This window comes from Anas platyrhynchos, chromosome 13, assembly GCF_047663525.1.
Source record: "Anas platyrhynchos isolate ZD024472 breed Pekin duck chromosome 13, IASCAAS_PekinDuck_T2T, whole genome shotgun sequence".
Lineage (NCBI taxonomy): Eukaryota > Metazoa > Chordata > Aves > Anseriformes > Anatidae > Anas > Anas platyrhynchos.
Window position 1 is genome coordinate 24,266,278 of NC_092599.1, and position 23,871 is coordinate 24,290,148.

The 23,871-nt window shown below is 41.3% G+C and overlaps 1 long non-coding RNA gene and 1 pseudogene across 1 annotated transcript; one reads left to right on the forward strand and one right to left on the reverse strand.

The window, feature by feature from the left end:
* LOC140003580 (serine/threonine-protein kinase RIO2-like) lies at positions 1-12,645 on the reverse strand (annotated as a pseudogene).
* A 420-nt stretch (positions 12,646-13,065) lies between these two features.
* On the forward strand, positions 13,066-18,488 carry LOC140003581 (uncharacterized). The gene is made up of 4 exons (XR_011812474.1): positions 13,066-13,618; positions 16,954-17,016; positions 17,560-17,677; positions 17,859-18,488. It is a non-coding gene; the product is annotated as an uncharacterized lncRNA (long non-coding RNA).
* Positions 18,489-23,871: the final 5,383 nt, after the last annotated feature.

A 23,871-nucleotide genomic window follows, 5' to 3' on the forward strand; every position in this document is an offset into this window, starting at 1 on the left:
CCAGAGGAACCAGCGTGATGTTTATTAGTTTCCAAAAATACACGGTATTGTTAAGAACTTTTTCCTCCACTGTATAAAAGGATGCTTGGTTATTAGGTAACTGTTTTAGCTGTATGTACTGTGAGTTTTCTCATGTTCGGTGGCAGCTATGATAAATTATCCCCAGAAACTAGCTGCATCCAAGCTTGACTTAATGTTGTGCATATTTTCTCGACGTTGTTTGGTATAAACGTTTGCCTCTCCTTTCTGTAGTCGTCGCCTCAGAGCAGACTTCTGCTGTTTTGTCAGCTGACGTTTTATCTTCCTTTTCACCAGTTCCTACAAATAAATAAACAATTCAGTATCAGAAGTTTTTGAACATCATTTAGTACTAACATTACCATAATGACACTGTATTCTCAGTACTAACATGAACATGTGGTAGTGAACCTGTCGAGAAGACCACCATGCGCTGAGCAGCTGGTGATCCACACCAGGGTTAACTCGAGTTTGCCCAGGCCTGCCCTGTGCTGTGCTGCCCATACTGTGTGGCCCCAGAACCCCCTGTGGGGCTGCACAGATCCCTTGGCCTGGGGCAAACTCAGCCAGCTTCTTGGGACAGAGGAGCCTGCAGGCAGCTTCCGCCTGGTTCCAGTGATTACCACTGCTCTGTGGTCTTGCCTTTATCTAACAGAGCAGAAAGAAGTTATAATAAGAACTTCACCTCTTCTCAACAGCAGAAACTGAGCAAGCAGAGTTGTTTCTTTGTAAGAAAATCATGTAATTATCTCAACTGAGTGAAAGGGGAGAACCTCTGCTACAGACAAGGTCTACAGTATAGCTATGTGGTTTGGAGTCAGGGTCAGGGCTCTAGCATTTGAAGGGGTGTACGATCACCTGTGCTATTTTTTTTTTCTTTTAGCATTAGCTCTAATAAAAAGCATCTTAGGTGATATCTTGCAGAGTTTAGGTGCCTTTCATTCAGGAATCATAATGAACCAGTACTTTTCAGTGCAAAACATATGCCTTCAGCAAAAATGATAATGTCCTGTGCTTGCAGATTTGACAAACATCTTGTAAGTAGAAAAAGGACCAAGAGAGTTTGCTCCAGCACAAGGAGAGATCTCCTTGTCCTTATCACAACCCATGAATATTTTTTACGTCATCATGTTTTCTCCCCCTTTTTCCACCTGAGGACAGGGCTAAGAGAAGCATGGAGGAGCTGAGGTACCTGCTGGTGCAAAATTACCCCACAATCTAGTAACATTTCTTTTGCATTTACCCCAATTTCTCTTGCCTTGTTTTTTGTTTATGATACTGTCAGCACATTAAGTAGTAAGTTGGTAGTTAAGTCAGGAACCAGAAAGAATTCTTTTGGCACTGTTTAAAAACTGCTGTGACTAATACAACTAAATTATGCAAATACAAGGTAGTCAATAAATCCAGGTACCCAATCCTGATTTCAGTAAGAATGCTGTAGTAATTACATAGTATTCACCTGAATAGTAGTTTCCTAAGCTTTACCACATGCAGGTTGACTATCAAAAATGTGAATAAAAAGAGTAGTATAAGATCTGTCTTTCTTTCCTCGGAAGCTTAGCAGAACTCAGTATTTAAACAAGAGCATTTTGGAAATTAAATCTGTGAATGCTCTTTAAAAATATTCCAGAAGAAATTCCTGAGGAAAGCTGGTAAGAACTAGTTTAAACTGGGCCACTGATGTTTTTCTTCTGTCAGTAAGATAATTGTCATCCTCTGCTTTTTATAGGCAGAGCTCTGAAAGAAGGCTTCTCTACTTCTCCCACTTCAGTGGACAGATGACTTCCTTCACAGTTCATACAAGGCTCGCTAGAAGAAACTTTGCAATACAAATACCAGATATTTTCACTATGCAAAAATGTAAATTCACAAAATACTACTGCTCAATCACAGCATGCAAGTCTCACTAGTCTCTCCATCATCCTAAGCCTGACTGTAAGCAAAATGAATAAACAAATCTATCATTTATTATTTAAATTTTTGCATAGTTTGCATTATTTCCTATAATTAAATTGCAGCAGTCCCTACAAAGATTTGTACAAGCACAACAAGACATTTTATTTTGTCTGGAATAGCTTATTGTCTGTAACTCATAAGGCTTTCTTTTTGGCACAGTCACCCAGCTATGACTGCACCTACTGCTATTACTGCTATTGTTTATACATGCCCATATGAATTCCTTCTGTGTGTTTAATCTGGAAACCTGCTTATGTTTTAATGTGTTTCTTCATTGAGAAAGCTATATAAACAACAGAGAAGTGCTAGAAGCAGTAACAGGCATTGGCTCTAAGCAGCTCAGTGGGTCTTACTGCAGTGCCTTTTGTGTTTTTCGTTTTGCAATCACGTTCTGATGTTACAAATAGCTCATCATGCATATCCTTTCTTTAGTTCTAGTATTCAAAAGTTCAAATAAGATTTAACAATGGGCAGAAACATTTTACTTAGCGTAAGAGCATATAAATGGAAAGATTACACAAAGTAAATTGACACAGGATGTTTATGTGGCTGAATCTCTTGAAAGCTGCTTCTGCTTTTATCTTTCTTTTAGAACAGAATATTAGGTACTTAAATGCCATTTGAATATTTTAACAAGTTTGATGTGTCTGCCTACAGAAAAAACATGTGTTCGCTAAACAATCAGGAAGGTTTCTACAGTGAGTGACCACTGCTACCACCTACTGGTGTACAGAAATATAATTTCAAATAGGGATCTATAGGCGATTCCAAAAGAAATCCTACACATTTAGGTTAGCAAACTGAAAGGGAAAAAATATGTATCGCATGGATCAGAAGCCAGGCGATTCCTAGCATTTATCCTAGCTCTTCTTTACTTCATTTCATAATTCAAGGCTAATTCTTTTTCTCCTTAATAAGGCACAAGGCCATGTCCTACAGTAAGAACAGGGATGACTAACAAAAGTCTCTCTTTCCTTCACACGAAGTCCTGTAAAAGTCTTACACAACTTGCAAACATGCTGTTCCCTAACACATTTATTTATGCATAAAACTGGCCTTTCTTCCATTTAAAATTTAGACACACTCTTTAAAATGTGACAGAGGTAGCCATACTGGATAGTATACTGAGTAGGGATGAAGAAAGATGTAAAATTCTGCCACAAAGTATTGATTTATGTAATGCTGAAAGTCAAATTCATATTGCCAAAGACACCATGACTACAATGAATTCATATCTATGTTTCAGAAACGTGGTAAGAGATGTGTTAAAAAGACAGATGAAAAAAGGCCAAGTTAAATCTTTACTCACGCATGCAAATTTAAAATACAAAAACATTAATTATGGGCAACAGAATTGATTTCTAGCAACAGAAATGAAATTAAAGTTGCTAATGCCGGAGTAGAGCTTTTGTGAAAGAGCAAAGAACAACACATGAAGTACAGCACTGGATATAATTCACTTGTAAACATGTAGAAAGCATCAGACCTATTTTCTGTGAACATGGAACTACAAACCAAAGATGTACATAGTAGTAATCAATTAAAGACAGTTACTGCTAACTACGTATTTGTAAAAATATCTTCAACAGCTACGTCCTAAGATGGTATCAGAGTAAACTAGACAGTAGCAGTAATAATTACCGGTGGAATGGTTGAACAGCTCCCAACACTGCTGGCTGACGTACTTTTAGTTCTTGTTCTGTGCTCCGCAATATGAACCATACTGTCTTCATTTCTAAAATATGTAAATTAATGTTTTATTCCATTCAGTGAGCATCATGTTTCAGTCATTTTTTTGATATACAATCAAAAGTGCTAGCAGAACATTTGAGTACTACAGAAAGAACATTTACATTTGAAATATTAACACTAGTTCAAAAAACATATTTTATGACAGGAAGGATTATAGTGCAATAGCCACATACATACTACACAAAGTAGTGTAAGAAAAAGAAGCTTCAGAACACTAAAAAGATTAATTCAGATTCTGTACATTGCCTAGGCGTAGAATTTCATGAAAAAGGAAAAATTCAAAAAGAAAACAGGGTATATGAACTTTATATATGCATTCAGGTACATGGGGAGCTTGCAAACTAATAGTTTGAATTTTATATAAGAAGGGGTTAGCTTAAAGGTAAGAAGGAATTTCCAAGTGTGTCAGTAAAGGCATTAAAAGCCACATGGTATGACGTTCAGTAAAATATATTTGAATAATATATTCCAAAGAGCTTGTTCTTGCTAATTTCAGCCGAATGAGGGGCAGAGGCTGAGAAAGAGCACTCTAATTATAAACTCGCTTGTCAAAGCTACTTAGCAGCAGCAGCGTTTTAATATAAAAAAAAACTTTTACTCACATTATTACTAGAAATAAAGAAAAAAGAAGAAAATTTCACCACACCACTAGACAGTAAATATAAGTATTTACCTGTAAGGTCTCAATTCCTTATTTAAAGTTGACAAGTCAACCAGATCAGGGCATTCATCGTTGTCCTTATCACTGCTGCCCTCTGTCTGATTTTCAGCAGCATCGTCAGGTATTCTTTTGTGCTCAGAAAAACCAAGCGCACAACTCTCTGCATCTTCACTGGACTTCGAAAGCACAGGCTGCCCTTCAACCTTTTCTAAGGCTGAACTCAACTCTGACATACTCAGTCCTTGTGAATTTTCACTACTTTCTGTGGCTTCAGCATCTTCACTGTGATAACAAGTCTTCAGAGGTTCTGCTTTCAGAAACCACTTCATATATGAAGTCTGCATTGTTTTCTTTATCTTGGCTGAGGAAGTTGGCGTTACTTTCAGCATCTTCTACAAATTCCCTCTCCTCTGTTGTATGATCATCCTCATCAGAGCACTCCGGGAAAAGCAGCTCATCATCTTCCTGCATTTCCTTTGTATAACCACTGGCAGCAATCTCTATGTCAAGAGAACTCTCTCTCCTGAAAGAAATAGAAGTGAGCTTTCTTTTAATATATCAAATCATTATGCTGTATTTTGGATTAAAAATACTATCAAGTTAGACTATAATTACCATGCTATTAACAAAAAGAGTATACTCCATTGGAACATAGGTAACATATTACAGTGCAGGGCTTTGGGTAGTTAGCAGAATGTAGCCTGACAGAACCAGACTTTCATACAAGATGATTCCATCTTCATAATCAGCACTTACTGAAAGCAAACAATTTGATTTTAACAAATATAATACTTAAATTATGCTTGTGCAAACAGAACGATGAAGGACATGTTGACACACACACAGACAATTCCCCTTTGAGAAAGGGCTCAGAGTGATATAAAACCCTTTTAACTGAATCAGCTTTGCTCTTAAAATATGTGAGAAAATTGTTTGCTTTTCAGAAGGGACAAACTACAGTAGGAAAATTTTGAAGATAATATTTGAAGAGGCGGTCACCACATGTACTAGCATTTTGAAAATTAAATTTAAAATTAAAAACTAAGTTAATACTTGATCCCCCAGGACTGTTAAATATGGTTTTAAGAGTCAGAGAAACTAATTCTGCGTCACCGTAACATTTACGGCATTTGGATGTATCTCTTTCCCCTAGCTGCAAGAGGTAAGACAAAGGAGACAGCAGATTTTAAGACGTGCTTCAGTTTTTGGAAACCACTTTTAGTAACTGCCAGTGAAGACAGTATGGATCCTTTTTACTGTAAGAATGACAAAAATATTTCAAATTGGCTCTTTTTCCCCCTGTTCACTTCTAAAATCATCTCTCAGAGGCATCCATTTTTCTCAGAAAACCAACGTAACTACCATAACATGGGGGAATTACGAGTCAGCTGGCATTTTTTACCTGATATCTTGGAATGATGGGAAGAGCTCACTCTTATAGTTGAAGCGTTTCTTAAAAAACTCCTTAATGCAGTTAACATCCCTGTCAAAATACCTGTTTAAAAAATACAGAATTGTAAAAATGCAATAATCAAGGAAATTAAGTCTACTGGTATGACAAACTTTTACTCTACTTTCTTGCCTTTTATTTGAATATTAATAACCATCAGTGACTCGAAGTGAGAAAGTACACGTGTAGGTATACATACATAAATGCAGATTATTTCTATTCATTTCTTAATTGAAAGAAATAATATTAACTGAGAAGCAATTAATTACACATTTATCCTAAGGAGATTTCTACTCATTCATGAAACAAATTGCATTTGTAATGTATGGTGAAAACAGTAGAAAAAGAATTTGAAGCAGGCTTATGAAAACAAATCATGGTTGACTATTTGTTGTTATCAGCACTTAACTGGTTTATTTTGCATACATCATTTGTACATACCATTCAGCATTTGGATGTGATGTTGATATCATCTGAGGGAAATCAATCATAGTGACATGATCATCATTATCCAGTATGAGATTAAATTCATTGAAATCCCCATGAATCAAACCACGATTGCCAAGTTTTACAATTAGATCCATTAATTCACTGTAGACAGCAGCAGGGTCTTCGATGTGGTGTACTTGGCATCTGGAAAGTTAAATAAAAAAGAAAATATCCTGAACCCTGAAGGAATTAATTTAAAAATATAGACAAGACATATGAGTTACATCTGAGAGAATGACAGGGTCACAATTTGAGTCGTAAGGGATCTCCAGAGGTTACAAGTCCAATACTCTGCTCATAGCTATGTCAATTCTGAGATTAGATGAGACTAATCAGAGCTCTACCAATGCGGGCTTGAAAGTTTCCAGGGATGGAAACATACTGTGCAATCTCCACCACACTGCCCTCATGGGGAGAAAGCTTCTCCTATCTCCAGGTTAAATCCCTCGTTTTAACTAAAGCCCTTTGTCTCTTGTACTCCTATCAAACACGATAGTTATGCTGCCTAATTTAAACAATGGATCAGCGAATTTTTATGTCTGGATTGTTTTAGGTAACTTAGGTCTTCTTGTATTCAAATGCCATTCAAATGTCTCACAAAAAAGTGTTTTCAAGACTAAGCTGGGGATAAGGCAAAGCCAAAAAAAAAAAAAAAAAAAAGCTTAAAGCACTCCAGAATATACTCCAGCATAAACTCCAGAATAAAAGCAAAGTATATGTTTTGCCCCAAAAGTGCGCAGAATAGACATCACCTTATTTTTACAAGCAGAATAAATAGGCAGCTGTCTTATTATACCAGGAGCTGTCAAGAAGCCATCATTTACAGCTAATTTGTGATATATTTTGGCCTGAATGCAACACTGTAGTGTTATGAGAACATATCAGTTGCACATACAAACAAAACACAATGGAATTCAAGCAGCTCTGTAATAGGCTGCTGTTGAATATTTTCATATTAACAGCAAAATTAATTGGTGACATTTCTTATAGCCAGAGGTCTGTATCATAAAATATATCATTTGTTCTTTGAATTTGGAAGTCATCTAAACTGGTATCTTCTGAGATGCTGATCACCTGAAATAATTTCTCATCTAGTACAGCATCTCCTTCAGGAAATGCTTAGTTAAAATTGCAGAACTGGGATAGCATGGTAAGCCTCACCTGCAATGCCCACATGTAACTTTAAAGCTTTCTGTCTACAGGACAGATGTGGAACTATTTAACAAAGGCGGGGAAACGGGATAGAATAAAGTCTTAAAAGGCACTTCTTCAATGTAACTCTTCAACTGTATACTTTGGGATTAATTACACTGAACCTTTGTTACTGTACATTATATAGAGTATCAAATAGCTATTTTGCATTCTGCTATGGAAACAAAACAAGCCATTCATTCACATACAAAATTCAACATTTTTTCATGTTTCTGGATGTTGAAAAACTGAAGAAAAGTAATCTTCCTTGAGCAAAAAACAGCGTTCAATGCACACAAATACATAAAATAAAAAATAAAACAAACAAAAAACAAACACCCCCCAAAAAAATCAACACAGAAGTTCTACAATGGCAACTGTACAAGTTGTAATCCTACCTGAATCTTTACCACAACATGGATCATGAACTGGAGCTCAGAACGTGGAGGATACACAACTCAATACTGAATATTTGATATACTGAATATATCAATATTGAATATCATTGAATAGATAACATATAGAACATAAAATTTCTGTGTAGAAAATGGTTGTAGCACTAACCTCTGTATCACATTGCTCCTCTGATGTATTCCGTACTTAAAAAAAAAAAAAAGTCTATTTCCACCAGTCTTTTTGGACAAAGAGAGTATGTTTTTAGTTTTCCTTCTCTCACCAATTTCTCCAAATATAATGAAGCAGAACCCTAGCTGTTCTGGGCCTGACTTTATTCATGCTTTATTCAGCATGATCAGAACTGACTCACACGATAAGGAAAAACGTCATCCCTGCTGTCTTACTGAACCTATCGTTGTTAGGGTTTCTGTAAAACAGACTTCAAGCTTCCAAACTTACAAAGGGTAGCCATCAAGGAGTTCCATAATAACTGCATGCCTGTTGTAGTCTACAGGTTTTGGAACAGGAAATCCTCTGTCATACAAAGCCTGGAAAGAGACAACATATTGAAAAAATAAAAGATAACCATTAAGAAAACATTACATACCTGACAAACTACAAATATAAGATAAGCAGTTAAGCACCATTGCGGAAGCAGCATCCTACACATTATTCAACTGCTAACTGTAAAAGTCAAATCATGTGCTTAAGGAGGAAGAGCAATCTGAACTTTCACTACTAACTATGCTTCTGTATTTTCCAGAGTTTAGTTATCCTGCAGGTGGCAGGAAAACACAACGGGATAGAAAAACAGCAGAATCATATCTGGTCTGTTAGCTTAAGAAACCACCAGCAGATAATTGGGAATAGGGTGTTAGAAAAAGGTTCAACAGTTCTTGTAAATACAGTTTGGCCTGGTCAGGTAATCCACACTCGGTCTCAGTAAGGCAAAAGTTTCTTCTTAAATATTAATATCCAGTATTACACTACATTAAAGATTAACTAAAGGTAGGCCATAGTATTTTGTAGCTCTGTTAGCTTGCTCTAACCATATTTACCAAATCATTCACTTGATTCACAGAATGGCTCAGGTTGGAAGGAACCTTAAAGACCACCTGGTTCCACCCCTTCTGCCATGGGCAGGGACACCTCCACTAGACCAGGCTGCTGAAAGCCCCATCCATCCTGGCCTTGAACACCTCCAGGGATGGGGCATCCACAGCTTCTCTGGACAGCCTATGCCAGTGCCTCACCATCTTGAGCACAGAATTTCCTCCTAGTATCTAATCTCAATCTACCATTATTTTAATTTAAAACTGTTACTCCTTGTCCTATCACAACACTCCCTGAAAGAGTCCCTCCCCAGCTTACCAGTAGGCCCCCTTAAGTACTGCAGGCTGCTATTAGCATTCCCTTAAGCCTTCTCTTCTCCAAGCTAAATAACCCTGACTCTCAGCTTTTCTTCACAGGAGAGGTGCTTCACCCCTCTGATCACCTTTGTGGTCCTCCTCTGGGCCCACTCTAACAGCTCCACATACTTCTTGTGCTGGGGGCCCCAAACCTGGATGCAGCACTCCAAGTGGGGCCTCACAAGGGCAGAGCAGAGGGAGACATTCACCTCTCTCCACCTGCTGGCCACTCCTCTGTTGATGCAGCTCAGGAGGCTGCTGGCCTTCAGGGATGCAAACAAATACTTCTGGCTTATGTCAAGCTTTTCATCCACCAGAACATCCAAGTCCTTCTCTGCAGGGCTGCTCTCAGTGTGCTCTCCTCCCAGTTTGAAACTCATCGCTTACAGACCTAACAAATACTCTGTAATTATGTTTGTGGAAGTGATCCAAATTGACAAGACTAAAATACTAGTAGATACTTCACGAATTTTCCCTAGCATATAGTCTTTCCTAAGACAAGGTTAAGTGAAATGGCGATAGTTTATTCACTGCCTTTATTAAGACTCAGATGACTGGACAGCTTCACCTGAAATTTTATGGAAATTGCTTCAGTTCCATACGACTCCATGGCAAAGTTTGATTTTGTCACTTGAAAGTATACAAAATGCATCAGCACTGTCATTCTCTGAAATGTATACTTTAAGTCCACTAAAAAAAACAAATAAAAAGCATACATCCTAACATATACTGCAAATATGAAGTGATGAGAAGATAATCTGAGAAGTACATTCCAGACTATTACATCGTTGTTAATATGGTGCAAACAACCACCTACCTTCATGTAGGCAAACTCTTTCATTGCTGCTAGCCGGGATAAATACAGCCATGACATTTTGTGCCTGTGCTTATGGTAGTCACGCTTATTTTTCAGGCTGCGAAAGGAAGTTCTTCCAAGCCTGTGCAATTTCATTGCAAACTGCTGCTCGTCTTCATTTGCAACAATATAAATATCTAGGAGAAAAAACAGCAGCACAGATCTGAGAAATAAATGGTATCTGACAGGTATATAATGCAACAGTGCAGTGAGAAATCGGTTGCTTGACTTCTTGTAACTGCTATTTCTGGAATAGCAAAGTCTACTACACTTCTTTTAACAGAAAAGACAACCAAATTTGTATATTATGTATTACAAATCTGAACAAGAAGAAGTCATTGGTGAAGAGATTATGCTGCTCCACTAGTAGAATATCATAGAATCATTACGGTTGGAAAAGACCTCCAAGATCATCTGGTTGAACCATCCATCTGATCTGAAACATATTTCAGACTAGGGGATAAGAAGTAACTTAATGGCACACTAGAAAAGACTTCTCTTGACTGGACAGAAAACTCAAGGTACCTCTTACTTTAAAACAGTGTTAGCAATTGGCTATGTTTCATTTTTACCATTTGTCCCCAATAATCCTCTTTTTTTTTTTTCGTCATTTTTTAATGACAAAAGACATGCTGTGCCAAATTACAATCAACATATGAGCATGAGAAACCAAGATAGCACTCCAATAGTTTGGACTGTATATTACTTTTTTTTTTTTTAGGTGGGATGAAACATTTGATGTTAATCTTTTTGACAGAAGGCTTCAAAATTCTTTGCAAGTCACAAGACAACTGTCACCTGTTTGCAAAATACCTTTTAAGGAACCATCCAAGAATTGTACAAAATGGTCAAAGTGGAACAACACTTGTGAAAAAAATCAGATGTAGTCAAGACTCACACAGAACTTGAAGTGACCATAAATTTTGGTGTTTGACAGATTAACTGATATGACTATCCAAAGGTAAATTCACCAAGTTTCCAACAAATTAACAAAAATACAGACCCATTTCTTCTAAAAAAAAAAAATTATATACTGAAAACACTTTTTTAAATTACCTGATTCTTTGCCAACACCCATCTGGTTTCCAACAGAACTGATGACTTGCCGGGAAGACAGAGTTCTCAAGGCAAGGTAATCATATCCTGCATTAGTTAACCGATAGCCCTGGACAGCTAGGAAAAAATAAATTACACAACATTTCATTCCATATTATGCATGTATTTCTTTTAAAAGAAGTTTCATTTTGGTCTCTCTTTTATTTTTTTCCTGCTTATGGTACACAACACTCAAATAGTATTTTCACTGTTGGCTAGTATCAACCCAACTTGACAGTAAGTTTAAATCCGTGCAAGCCTTTTGAAAACTAACTGGATAAAAAGTAGACATTTTGTTAGCCCCTTGGTAACGCAGGCAGTGACAATGGTTCAAATTGCATAGGATTACTTTGAAAGATGATTACTTAGGAGACACGGCAAGGATTCAGGATTGTTTCAAAGACCTAAACCAAACCTTAATGGTCTGAAAAACGGAGACAAAAAGGAGATGAATTTCATGAAGACTCCCACATTGTGCTTGCAAAGCCAGATGCAAGTGCAAGACTAAAGGAAATCCAACGCTACTAACAGAATGGGACAGAATAAATACTACTTTAGTGACCGTTCCTGACTGGCTGAAGGTATAAGGTTTTTGCAGTCCGCTCCAGTTTGTCTGCTGTAAGACTGTAACACATTTGGGCTGATCCCTATGTGAACTTAAATACTACCTTAGCTAACAATTATTTATTTTATCCACGAATTTGGACGAACGAATCCATGAATTTCAGAAATCACCAACACCATTTGTTGCTGAAGGAGTTCACATTCCCCAGCTAGCCCCAAGGCGAGACGGGGCTCACAAACGCCCCGGATACCCGAATGACCAAGCTACCGCACTTCTGTGGCGCTGAAGAACCGGGAGGGCCGGGAGGAGGCTCCCAGCGCAGGCCCCACACTCACTTTTGGTCCGCTCGTAGGCCAGGAGCTTGTGCTTGGCCAGCTCCCGCAGCACCTTGTTGCAGCCGCCGCGCTTCAGGCTGGCGATGGGCGCCACCAGGCTGCCAGGCACGATCTCGTGGTTCTTCATGCCCATCTCCACCTGCCGGGGGGCGAGAGGGAACGGTCGGCGGCATCAGCGGGGAGGGGACGGAAGGGGAGGGGGGGAGCTGCGCCTTCCCTTCCCTTCCCTTCCCTTCCCTTCCCTTCCCTTCCCTTCCCTTCCCTTCCCTTCCCTTCCCTTCCCTTCCCTTCCCTTCCCTTCCCCTGTCCCCGTCCCGTCCCGTCTCACCGCGGTGAGCACCCTGAAGTGCTGCCCGCTGAGGTACCGCAGCACGGCCACGTTCAGCTTCCCCATGGCGGCCGCGCCCGCACCCCCCTCACAGGGCTGGCCGGCCTCACGCGGACGCACCGCGCATGCGCACGCCCCCCTCTCCCCTACCTCGCCCTACCGGCGGAGCCTGTTTTGGGTCCTGGCAGCTACATAGAGACGCGTGTCCTCCGATGTATCTTCGCATACCGAGCCGGTAGCAAAGTCACTTACAACTCAAAATAGAGACAAAACAAGCCTCTACGAATCGAGACAGAATAAGCCTTAAGGTGATGGCTTAACCCCTCGCTCTACTCTAAAAGAGTTAATGGGGTTGCATGTGTATCTGCCCAGACCGATCCAGTGGGAACACCACCCACGGCACCAGACACCCAGAGCGCTGCCCCCGGCTTCAACTGTGCATGCGCGGCCACCGCCCACGGCCATGAGGGTGTGTGTGTGGGGGGGGGGGGGGTGGAGGCTCCCAGTGCGCATGCGCCTGGCAGCCCCGCTCGGTGCGCACGCAGAGGGCAGTGGGGCGGGGCGGGGCGGTTCCAGACCCGGGGGTTGCGGGTTCGAGTCCCGGGGCGGACACGTTTCTTCGCCGTGACACCCCGTTATTGCCATAACTAATACCGGGGCCCAAAGAGGCAGAAATACAGCTGCAGCCATCCCATCCGTGTGTGGTTAGGTAGCAATACCTGGGAACAAATCATGTCTAACCTGCGGTGTGATGTTGCTCACGGAGGCTGGTTTTCCATTATATGTTATCACGGTTACCTCTGTCTGCACCGGTTAACGCGAAAACGCCCAGCAATGTTTCTCAGGCGCTCAAATTTTGCTCGAATTTTGCAAATTTTAGCTGACAGAGCTGCAGCTCGCGAACCGCTGCCTCTGGGGGGCGGCAGTGTTTTAGAGATGAAACTGAAGTGTTTTTTGGTGGTGGTTCCTTCCCCCTCCGTCCTGCAAGATGGCATGGCAGAGAAATTATTTTCTGGTTTCTCATGTAGGTCCTCGTGTAGTCCTTCTTACAAGCTGCCTATATGGACTAGTCTATAAAGTATTTCTGCTAGAAACATGAGGAATATGTGACTGCAACGTGAGTATCCAAATGAGGTAACTCCATGCAAAAAAAGGGGATGTTAACTCCCTGTATAATCAGCTAATTAAGAGGCTGGCTGTTTCAATATATGCATAATATAGTGGACAGTAAGGCTATCCAGAATTTAATTCTTGGCTCTTAAGGCATCTGGAAAGTTGAATTTGTGAAATCAGATCTTAAATTTCAGCATGAACAGACGAACAGTTCAAACAAACAAACAAAAAAGCAAGAAACAAAATGTGATCTTAAAGTCAGAAGTTTAACCATGAAACTTCTCTAGAAGTCTGTACTGATGTAACTGTTAATAAGCACTGTAAAAAATACTGTTATTTTTGACTGGTCAGTATACTTCTAAGGACCTGGCTGACATCATGAAGAATACACATAAGTACATTCAATTTTTTGTATTTTTAAGCATTATAGGTTTCACCCATTTTATATGCATGCATGTATATGTGTATGTACATGAATGATCATTGTGGTGTCAGAAAAAACTCAGTGTTTATAAAGTTTTTCTAATGAATAGCAGAATCCATGCCAAGTGTACAAATGCTGCACATTCTCTTCTGCAAGGAGTTTTATAAATCCCCAAAAGCTGTAGGTTAGTGTAAGGTTTGAACAGTGCAGTTCATATAGTGGGCTCTTTCATAGTAGTTTTAGGAAACTACTGTTCTCAAGATAGATATGAATGCTTAGCAGTTTTATTGCTTCAGGTGTTCCGTTTCAAATGAAAATTAGTAATAAACCTAAAGGGAATAGATTGTGGGAGCGTTAAAGTTTATAGTTTAGGTAATTGCTAAGGTGTCTGAATTAGTAAAAAAAAAAAAAAAAAAAAAAAAAGTAATTGCTGTATGTATAAAGAGCCCACAGTGGTGGCTCTATGTTACCTACATGTTTATATCTGGAATTTTAGATCAGCATTTGGCACTTGTCAAGGAAGTGTTTAGTCACTTCATGAGCCTTAGTTGGTGGTCAGACAGCTCCGTTTGCATTGGAGTTGAGGCTTGTCTGATACGTGTGAGGTCTAGCTGGGGTCTATTCCCCCATCGTAGCTGAAAACAGCCTCCAAAAGGCTGTAAAGCAGGGTAGTGGATATTTTTAGAGTGGATAACATGGGAACCTTTCAGCTTTAATTCAGTGATACAGAATATTTAACACTTAAGTCTTTCCTAAAATACTTACTAATTCAGCTTTTCAGATTCTTTTATTTGTTAAAAACTATAGGGCTTGCAAAGCACACCATTATTTTAATGCTCATGTTGAGCAGTATGTAAAGCTTAGTGCTTGTGCAGTACATTAGTGAGGTTTCTTTCCACACATGCAGGCTTCTCAGCTCTGCCTCATCGTGGTGGTACTGCTCTCAGTAGTAGGGATAAACATAAAGTCTGAAAGGTTGGCTCGTTTGCTAAGCTAGTTAAGTTTCTTATGTTTGGTGAGAGACTTCCAACAAGTTCTATAGACAGTAGTGTGTTTTTTAGACATTAAACATTTAACATTAAAGGCAGGTAACAGCCCCTTCCTGCAGACTGAGTGGTGCTAACTTAAGGTGTGTGGCAGTCAGAGGTGGGTACAAGTTGATGCCATGTGGTAAAATTGTATACATGTATATGCCATTGGCAGTTCTTCTGACTGGTTACTAAGGTTCTGTAAGCCAAATTCTATAATCATCAATCATCTGTTGTTTGCATATGTCTTAAGGAGGGCAGTCATTTTTCTTTGTCATTGTGATAACTGCTTAGTTTTCAAAAAAGGAAGGAAAGACAGAGAGCTTTATTATTATTATTATTATTATTATTATTATTATTATTATTATTATTATTATTTGAATTTGAATTGCTGTCCAGCCAGAGACATGGGTGCAGAGGGAGTTTGTCTGTCAGATGCCATTTAGAGAGCTCTGGTACATAAATTAGAGTGGAGAGATCAGAATGAGCCTCGATACTACTTCATTTATTTGATCACAGTGTGGGGAGAATTGAGACTTTGAAGCCAGTTTCTATGTGTTCAGATGGAGAATAAAACCATGAGAAGAAAAAGAGTAGAGCTCTCTCCTGGGCATAGAAAACTGGCAGGCTGTGACAAAGCGAGAGCTCTCAAAACCTTCCTATCAAACCTCAAACTTGGACCTGTCATTTTCTGGATGGCCAGTTTCCTGCCAGCCCACCTATTAGGTCATTAGAGATTGGAGGTATGTCCCTTCTAGGCCCTGGGTAGACTACCAGAGGGGCAGTGTCTAGCATCAAATGAACGTAGCTGCTCATTTTTGAAGCAGTAAGGACCTAGTGTCAGAAACTGGTTTTGTTATTTGAGCCAGGTTCTACTGACTGCATATGATTGACTCCAAGCCTGGACAGATATTCTCTCCACTTGAATACGTCTTTTACCAGAGCATAACAATCACTTAACAATCAATTAACAATCGACCTCATCGCAGTCTACAACTTCCTAGTAAGGGGGTGTCGAGAGGCAGGAGACCTTTTCTCCATTAACACCAGCGACAGGACCCGCGGGAACGGGGTTAAGCTGAGGCAGGGGAAGTTTAGGCTTGACATCAGGAGGGGGTTCTTCACAGAGAGGGTGGTTGCACACTGGAACAGGCTCCCCAGGGAAGTGGTCACTGCACCGAGCCTGTCTGAATTTAAGAAGAGATTGGACTGTGCACTTAGTCACATGGGCTGAACTTTTGGGTAGACCTGTGCGGTGTCAAGAGTTGGACTTGATGATCCTTAAGGGTCCCTTCCAACTCAGGATATTCTATGATTCTATGATTCTATGAATTTATGCTGACATACTGCTCAATTTTTATGTTTTTCCACCTGTAGATTGCATCTCACTGTAGGTTGCATTTTAGTCTCCTAATTTATTCCCTGGTTTTTATTTTTATTTTTGTACCACCTCATTAGTGAATGTAGAAGAAAATGCATACTAGCTGGGCTGCATCCGGAAGTGCAAACCAAAGTGCTATAGATAGCATGAATGTAGGAAAAACACACTTTATTGTCTTAATGAAGAAAAATAAGCTTTAAACTGACTTTAAATATGTCATAAGACTTCATGGTATTAGAAAACATGCTAAAACAGGCTGAAAAAACTATTATGAATCTCTCGTTTTCCAATACATTCTTAGACCAAATCCTTTGAGATTCAGAGCTATTGTCCTCACTTTAATGTGACCTTCTTTAATGCAACCTTATAATACCTTGAATATACATCTCTATGAGCCTGTGATAATATTAAACAATCATAAAGTCAATTGTTTTATAACTATTACATTATGAATTCTTCGTGGTACACTGAAAATTTGTTCATTGATCTTTTGCTTAATTCTACAGATACTTTTCTTACTACAGCCTGCATACAGAATGTTCTTTAAATGAGCACAGAATGTGCTTCAGGTAATTTAAAGGCTTCCTGGCTATCTTAAAAATTATATTGATTTTCACCTTGAATATTCACCTGTCCTTTATTTTTAGAGATATACAGGGAATGTGGGAGGGGAAGTGCGCCTTTTCCCCTTTTTTTTTTGTCACTCAGCACAAGGACAGTTATTGCCCAGCAATAACAGTATGTTCCATTTAGAGTCCAAAGCACTAATATCATTACTTTTTCTCTAGCTTTGATGTAAAAAAGATCCTGATTGTGGTTACAGAATCATAATCCTTCAGTATTTATTTTGAGGAGCTGTGAAGCCAACTTTTAACTGCCTTTGTATTCTACAGCTTTTTGTTTACAGCCTTTCTTCCTCTCTTTTTTCAATCTTATTTTTAGAAAAAATATAATAATGTTGCTGATAAGAGAAATGTAGCAGTCTTTCAGGCAAGTAAGAATAACCAGTATTAAACAAAAGGTAGAAAATCAGAAAACTATTGGCTAAAAGCTGCTATCTTGAAATGAGACTTGTTTGTTTTCAATAAGTAATTTTCTTATTTCTCTTCAAGAATGAAAGATTCTCAGTGAAAGCTAGTAGTTAAAATTAATATCCACTTGATGTGAAAATGGAACAAACATCAGAAGGACCAAGCATTTTGCTTGGCTAAAGAAAGTGCAGTTCTCAAGGTAGGATAATAATTCTAAGTGAAAAATTTTCGTTTTTAAATACTTTTAATATTTCACTTTTAGAATTTGCATTTGCTTTCAAAAAGCAAATGTGGTTGGATTAGAAGGGTGTAAACTTGTACGTTCTAGTTTATTTTTAAAAGTGTTAACTTATTATTTTTTTATTTTTATTTTTTAACAGAGGAGGAATTTATCTACGTTGGGAATTTGTTAATAGATAATTGATGTATACAATGGATATGCATATACCATTTGGATTTTTTTTCTACTGTAGCTTCACGCAATTTTTGGCATTGTAATCTTTCAAGATGTCAATGCTTCTTTATACATTTCATGCGCTTATATGTAAAGTATGTTTAAATAAGCCACTGTTTTCAGTAGATCCTGCTTTTTCAGTGAAACTCGCGTTTTGAATATTGTGGTTGTCAGAATTCTGAAGCAGCAATGCAATAAAAGAAGTTGTATAAGATCTTTTATATACAGAAACCTAGATGTACACTTTGCATATATGTACAAGTGCTTTTCTCTGGTTACAGTGTTTGCAGTCTAGTGCTAGTAATCTTTACTATGAAAGGACTTTCTATTTTTAATCCTTTAGATAATTTTTCTTTATAAAGAAATATAATTAAAAGTGACTTTATTGCGAACAGTTTTGAAGTGCTGAAATTACACATGCTGCCTATTTTTCAAAGCCTGTTACTGCTAATGAGTTTTTTATCATTATTCTGCAAAGAATGGTGATGTTATGAATTGGTATGTTATATTGTCAACAAGCATTGTTTTTGAAGAAAAGGTTTGAAGATATTCAAAACTATCACTGTTGCAACAAATCTATTGCTTTCTTTTAAATAGTTGCGCCATCCATTACAGTCCTTTGAATTCTGACAGTAATTCAGGCAAACAGGAGGAACCAAAGACCAGATGATGCTTGTGTAGCAGGCATTTTTCTGTTCATTGCCAAGTGCACAGTTCACTGTTCGGTCACCTGTGTCGGCTGGTTTAGTGCCTTTAATGCAGTTCTCTGCATGCTCCCTATTCTATAAAGCTTACTTGGGGACTTCAGACATGTCCTGTCTTATTATTCCCTAAGGAAGGGTAAGGCCTTTACTGTCCAGCTGGAAGGATCACTAATTAGAGCCCTTGCTTTGGCACAGAGTGTGTCAAGCCTGCAAGCCTTCCTGCTGGGATCAATGGCATTCATGTTTGCTTTCATGAATGCACAATGGACAGGGATCTTGGCAAAGAACTGCCTATTCAGCTTGTGCTGAGAAGCTGAGTCTTCACAACATTTTAAAGTAATTGTAGAGGTAGAAAGGGAGCTATAAGAATACACCCTTATTATTCTGCTCAAAAAAAAAAAAAAAAAAAAAAGAAGAAAAGTATTCTCTCTAACGAGAATCCAATCCGCAGTCAAAACCCAGCATATATTTTTGCCCACATAATGCTCGTAAAGAAATTTAGAGTCATTACTCCTCTATGCTTGCAACTTTCTGAGAATTTAGGATACATTTCTATTTTAACCATCTATAAAAATTTAAAACTTACCTTGCAGTAAATGCAAACTCTGTAAGCAATATGATTAATTCAGACTATGTGTGAGGTGTTGCCATTAATAAATAATGGTTATTGGCAGGGCAAATGCTTCATTTAATTCTTTCTTTTTTTCCTCTTTCCCTTTAGAGACAGGTATGTTTCTGCAAAGGGGGTAAGATTTTTAAAATGAGCTTGTTTTGGCATGTATTTTTCATGGAAATACAGACCTGGGTCTGTATTCTGGAGTGTCTCTTCAGGGGTCACCCAAATACACCATGAATATTATTTACCAGTAAAACAGCTTGACCGTGGCAACTGCCAGGTGCCCACCTAGCCTCCTCCAGCCTCCCACACCCTGTCCTTGACAGGGCAGGGTGGAAAAGCTCCTAACCTGTGATAAGAACATGGAAATCACCAATTACCATCATGGCCAAAAAACCCTTGACTAGGGGAAATTTATTATAGTTTATTGTCAAGTAAAAATAGAGAAGCGTGGTGAGAAACAAAACAAAAACAGCTGCCCCTCACCTGCTCCTTCTTCCCAGGCTCAACTTCACTCCCAACTCTTCCACCTCAGCACCCTGAGCCCTGAATGGTGTGAGAGGCTGGCAGTGGAGGTTGTGGTCTCTTCGTAACAGGTAGCCTCTGTCACTCCTTCCTCCTAACAAGTTCCCCTTTCTCCCTGGCTGCCATTCTTCAAGAACGCTCCAGTGGGGTGCAGTCCTCCAGCAGCAGACTGCTCAGGCATGGGCCCAACTTGCGCCACAGTTCTGCCAAAAAAACACCTGTGTGGGCTCTCCATGGGCAGCAGCATTTTTCAGAGCACAACCAACTGCTGCAGGGGCCTCCGTAGTCTGCAGGAGGACTGCTTCACTGTGGTCTTCTCCACAGTCTGGAGGGCAATCTCTGCCAAAACCTTGCCTCATAAACCCAACACAGTGTGGTAGATACTGGATGCCTTCACTTTATGTTCTTTTATCATTAGAAATAACGGATTTTTTAAAATAAACTTTAGAATAAAAATTTGAGCATGATGTTAATATAATAAAGGATGCTAGCCCCAGTAAATGAAATGTTATCTAATTGTATTTCACAGAATCACAGAATTTCTAGGTTGGAAGAGACCTCAAGATCATCGAGTCCAACCTCTAACCTAACACTAACAGTCCCCACTAAACCATATCCCTAAGCTCTACATCTAAACGTCTTTTGAAGACTTCCAGGGATGGTGACTCCACCACCTCCCTGGGCAGCCCATTCCAGTGCCTAACAACCCTTTCAGTAAAGAAATTCTTCCTAACATCTAACCTAAAACTCCCCTGGCGTAACTTTAGCCCATTCCCCCTCGTCCTGTCACCAGGCACATGGGAGAACAGGCCAACCCCCACCTCGCTACAGCCTCCTTTAATGTACTTATACAGAGCAATAAGGTCACCCCTGAGCCTCCTCTTCTCTAGGCTGAACAAGCCCAGCTCCTTCAGCCGCTCCTCATAGGACTTGCTCTCCAGGCCCCTCACCAGCTTCGTCGCCCTTCTTTGGACCCGCTCAAGCACCTCGATGTCCTTCTTGTAGCGAGGGGCCCAAAACTGAACACAGTACTCGAGGTGTGGCCTCACCAGAGCCGAGTACAGGGGGACGATCACCTCCCTAGCCCTGCTGGTCACAGTGTTTCTGATACAAGCCAGGATGCCGTTGGCCTTCTTGGCCACCTGAGCACACTGCTGGCTCATATTCAGCCGACTGTCCACCATCACTCCCAGGTCCTTCTCTGCCTGGCAGCTCTCCAACCATTCCTCTCCCAGCCTGTAGCTCTGCTTGGGGTTATTGCGCCCCAGGTGCAGGACCCGGCACTTGGCCTTGTTGAACTTCATACAGTTGACCTCAGCCCATCGGTGCAGCCTATCCAGATCCTCCTGCAGAGCCTTCCTACCCTCGAGCAGATCGACACACGCACCTAGCTTGGTGTCATCTGCAAACTTACTGAGGGTGCACTCAATGCCGTCATCCAGATCATTGATGAAGATGTTAAAGAGGACCGGCCCCAGCACCGAGCCCTGGGGGACGCCACTAGTGACTGGCCTCCAACTGGACTTGGCTCCATTTACCACAACTCTTTGGGCCCGGCTATCCAGCCAGTTTCTAACCCAACGAAGCGTGCGCCAGTCCAAGCCAAGAGCAGCCAGTTTCTTGAGGAGAATGCTGTGGGAGACGGTGTCAAAAGCCTTGCTGAAGTCAAGGTAGACCACATCCACAGCCTTTCCCTCATCCACCCAGCGCGTCACTTTGTCGTAGAAGGAGATCAGGTTCGTCAAGCAGGACCTGCCTTCCATAAACCCATGCTGGCTGGGCCTGATCGCCTGCTTGCCCTTCAAGTGCCGCATGATGACTCCCAAGAGGATCTGCTCCATGAGCTTCCCTGGTACTGAGGTCAAACTGACCGGCCTGTAGTTCCCCGGGTCTGCCCTCCGGCCCTTCTTGTAGATGGGCGTCACATTTGCTAGTCGCCAGTCAGCTGGGACCTCCCCCGATAGCCAGGACTGCTGATAAATGATGGATAGGGGCTTGGCCAGCTCCTCTGCCAGTTCTCTCAGTACCCTTGGGTGGATCCCATCCGGCCCCATCGATTTGTGGACATCCAAGTGCCGTAGCAGGTCACCAACCAGTTCTTCGTGGATGGTGAGGGCCACATCCTGCTCCCTGTCCCCTTCCACCAGTTCTGGGTACTGGGTATCCAGAGAGCAACCAGTTTTGCCGCTAAAGACTGAGGCAAAGAAGGCATTGAGCACCTCCGCCTTTTCCTCATCTCTTGTAACTAAGTTTCCCCCTGCATCCAGTAAAGGATGGAGATTCTCCCTAGTCCTCCTTTTGGTGTTGATGTATTTATAAAAGCGTTTTTTGTTATCTTTAACAGCAGTAGCCAGATTGAGCTCCAGATGAGCTTTGGCCTTCCTAATCTTGTCCCTGCACAGCCTCGCTACATCCTTATAGTCCTCCTTAGTGGCCTGCCCAATTTTCCAAAGATTATAAACCCTCTTTTTTTTCCTAAGCTCAAGCCACAATTCTCTGTTGAGCCAGGCTGGTCTTCTTCCCCGCTGGCTCATCTTTGGGCGCATGGGAATAGACCGCTCCTGCGCCATTAGGATTTGCCTCTTAAAGAGCGCCCAGCCTTTCTGGACCCCTCTGCCCTTCAGAACCGCCTCCCATGGGACTCCACCAACTAGTGTCCTGAGCAGCCCAAAGTCAGCCCTCCGAAAGTCCAATACAGTGGTTTTACTGGTTCCCTTCCTGGCCCCGCCAAGAATAGTGAACTCCACCATTTCGTGGTCACTCTGCCCAAGACTGTTCCCGACAATCACATCCTCCACCAGTCCTTCTCTGTTTGTGAAGAGAAGGTCTAGCTGGGCACCACCCCTGGTAGGTTCACTAATCAGCTGCGTCAGGAAGCTATCTTCCACTTTCTCCAGAAACCTCCTAGACTGCTTCGTCTGGGCTGTGTTGTGCTTCCAGGATATGTCAGGGAAGTTGAAGTCCCCCACGAGTACAAGCGCCGACGATTTCACAACTTCTGTCAGCTGCCTGTAGAACTCCTCATCCGTCTCCTCATCCTGGTTCGGCGGTCTATAGCAGACCCCGACCAGGACACTAGCCTTGTTGTCCCTGCCGATCCTAACCCAAAGGGACTCGATCTTGTCATTCCTAGCCTCGAGTTCTACAACATCGAAAGACTCTCTGATATAGAGAGCCACACCGCCACCCCTTCTGTGCTGCCTGTCCCTTCTGAAGAGCCTATAGCCAGGCATCGCAGCACTCCAGTCATGAGACTGGTCCCACCACGTTTCCGTGATGGCAACCAAGTCGTAGCCTGCCCGCTGCACGATGGCTTCCAGCTCCTCCTGTTTGTTACCCATGCTGCGTGCATTGGTGTAGATGCACTTCAGCTGGGCCTTTACCTTATCCTCCGGCCTTGCCATTGCTCCCCCTGGCACAGCCCCAACAGTCCTTGCTTCAGCCCCATCCCCCTTCTTACCTAGTTTAAAGCCCTATCAATGAGCCCCGCCAGCTCCTGGCCCAGGATCCTTTTTCCCCTAAAGGATAGGGACCCGTCTACGGCCATCAGACCAGGTGCTGAGTAAACTGCCCCATGGTCGAAAAACCCAAGATTTCTGCATAGGCACCAGCCCCGGAGCCATGTGTTTAACAGGTGGGCTTTCCTTGTCCTCTCCGTACCCCTCCCTGTCAACGTAGGGATGGACGAAAATACTACCTGCACTCCTGCTCCGTCCACTAACCGTCCCAGCCCCCTAAAGTCTCTTTTGATAGCCTTCAGGCTTCTGTCATTAATGTCATCACTGCCCGCCTGGACTATCAGGAGAGGATAATAATCAGAGGGGCGTACCAGGTTGGGGAGCTTCCTGGCAACGTCCCTGACCCTGGCCCCAGGGAGGCAGCAGACTTCCCTACGGGTAGGGTCAGGCCAACAAAAAGGGCCCTCTGTCCCCCTAAGGATAGAGTCTCCCACGACAATCACCCTTCTTTCTTTCTTGGTGGAGGCAGTCCTGATGTGTGGAGTCGACCTCCTCGCCCTAGGCATCCTCCTGGGAACACTTTCTACCTCTTCCTCAGTTGCTGGTCTCTCAATCTCCAGGGCCTCAAACCTGTTT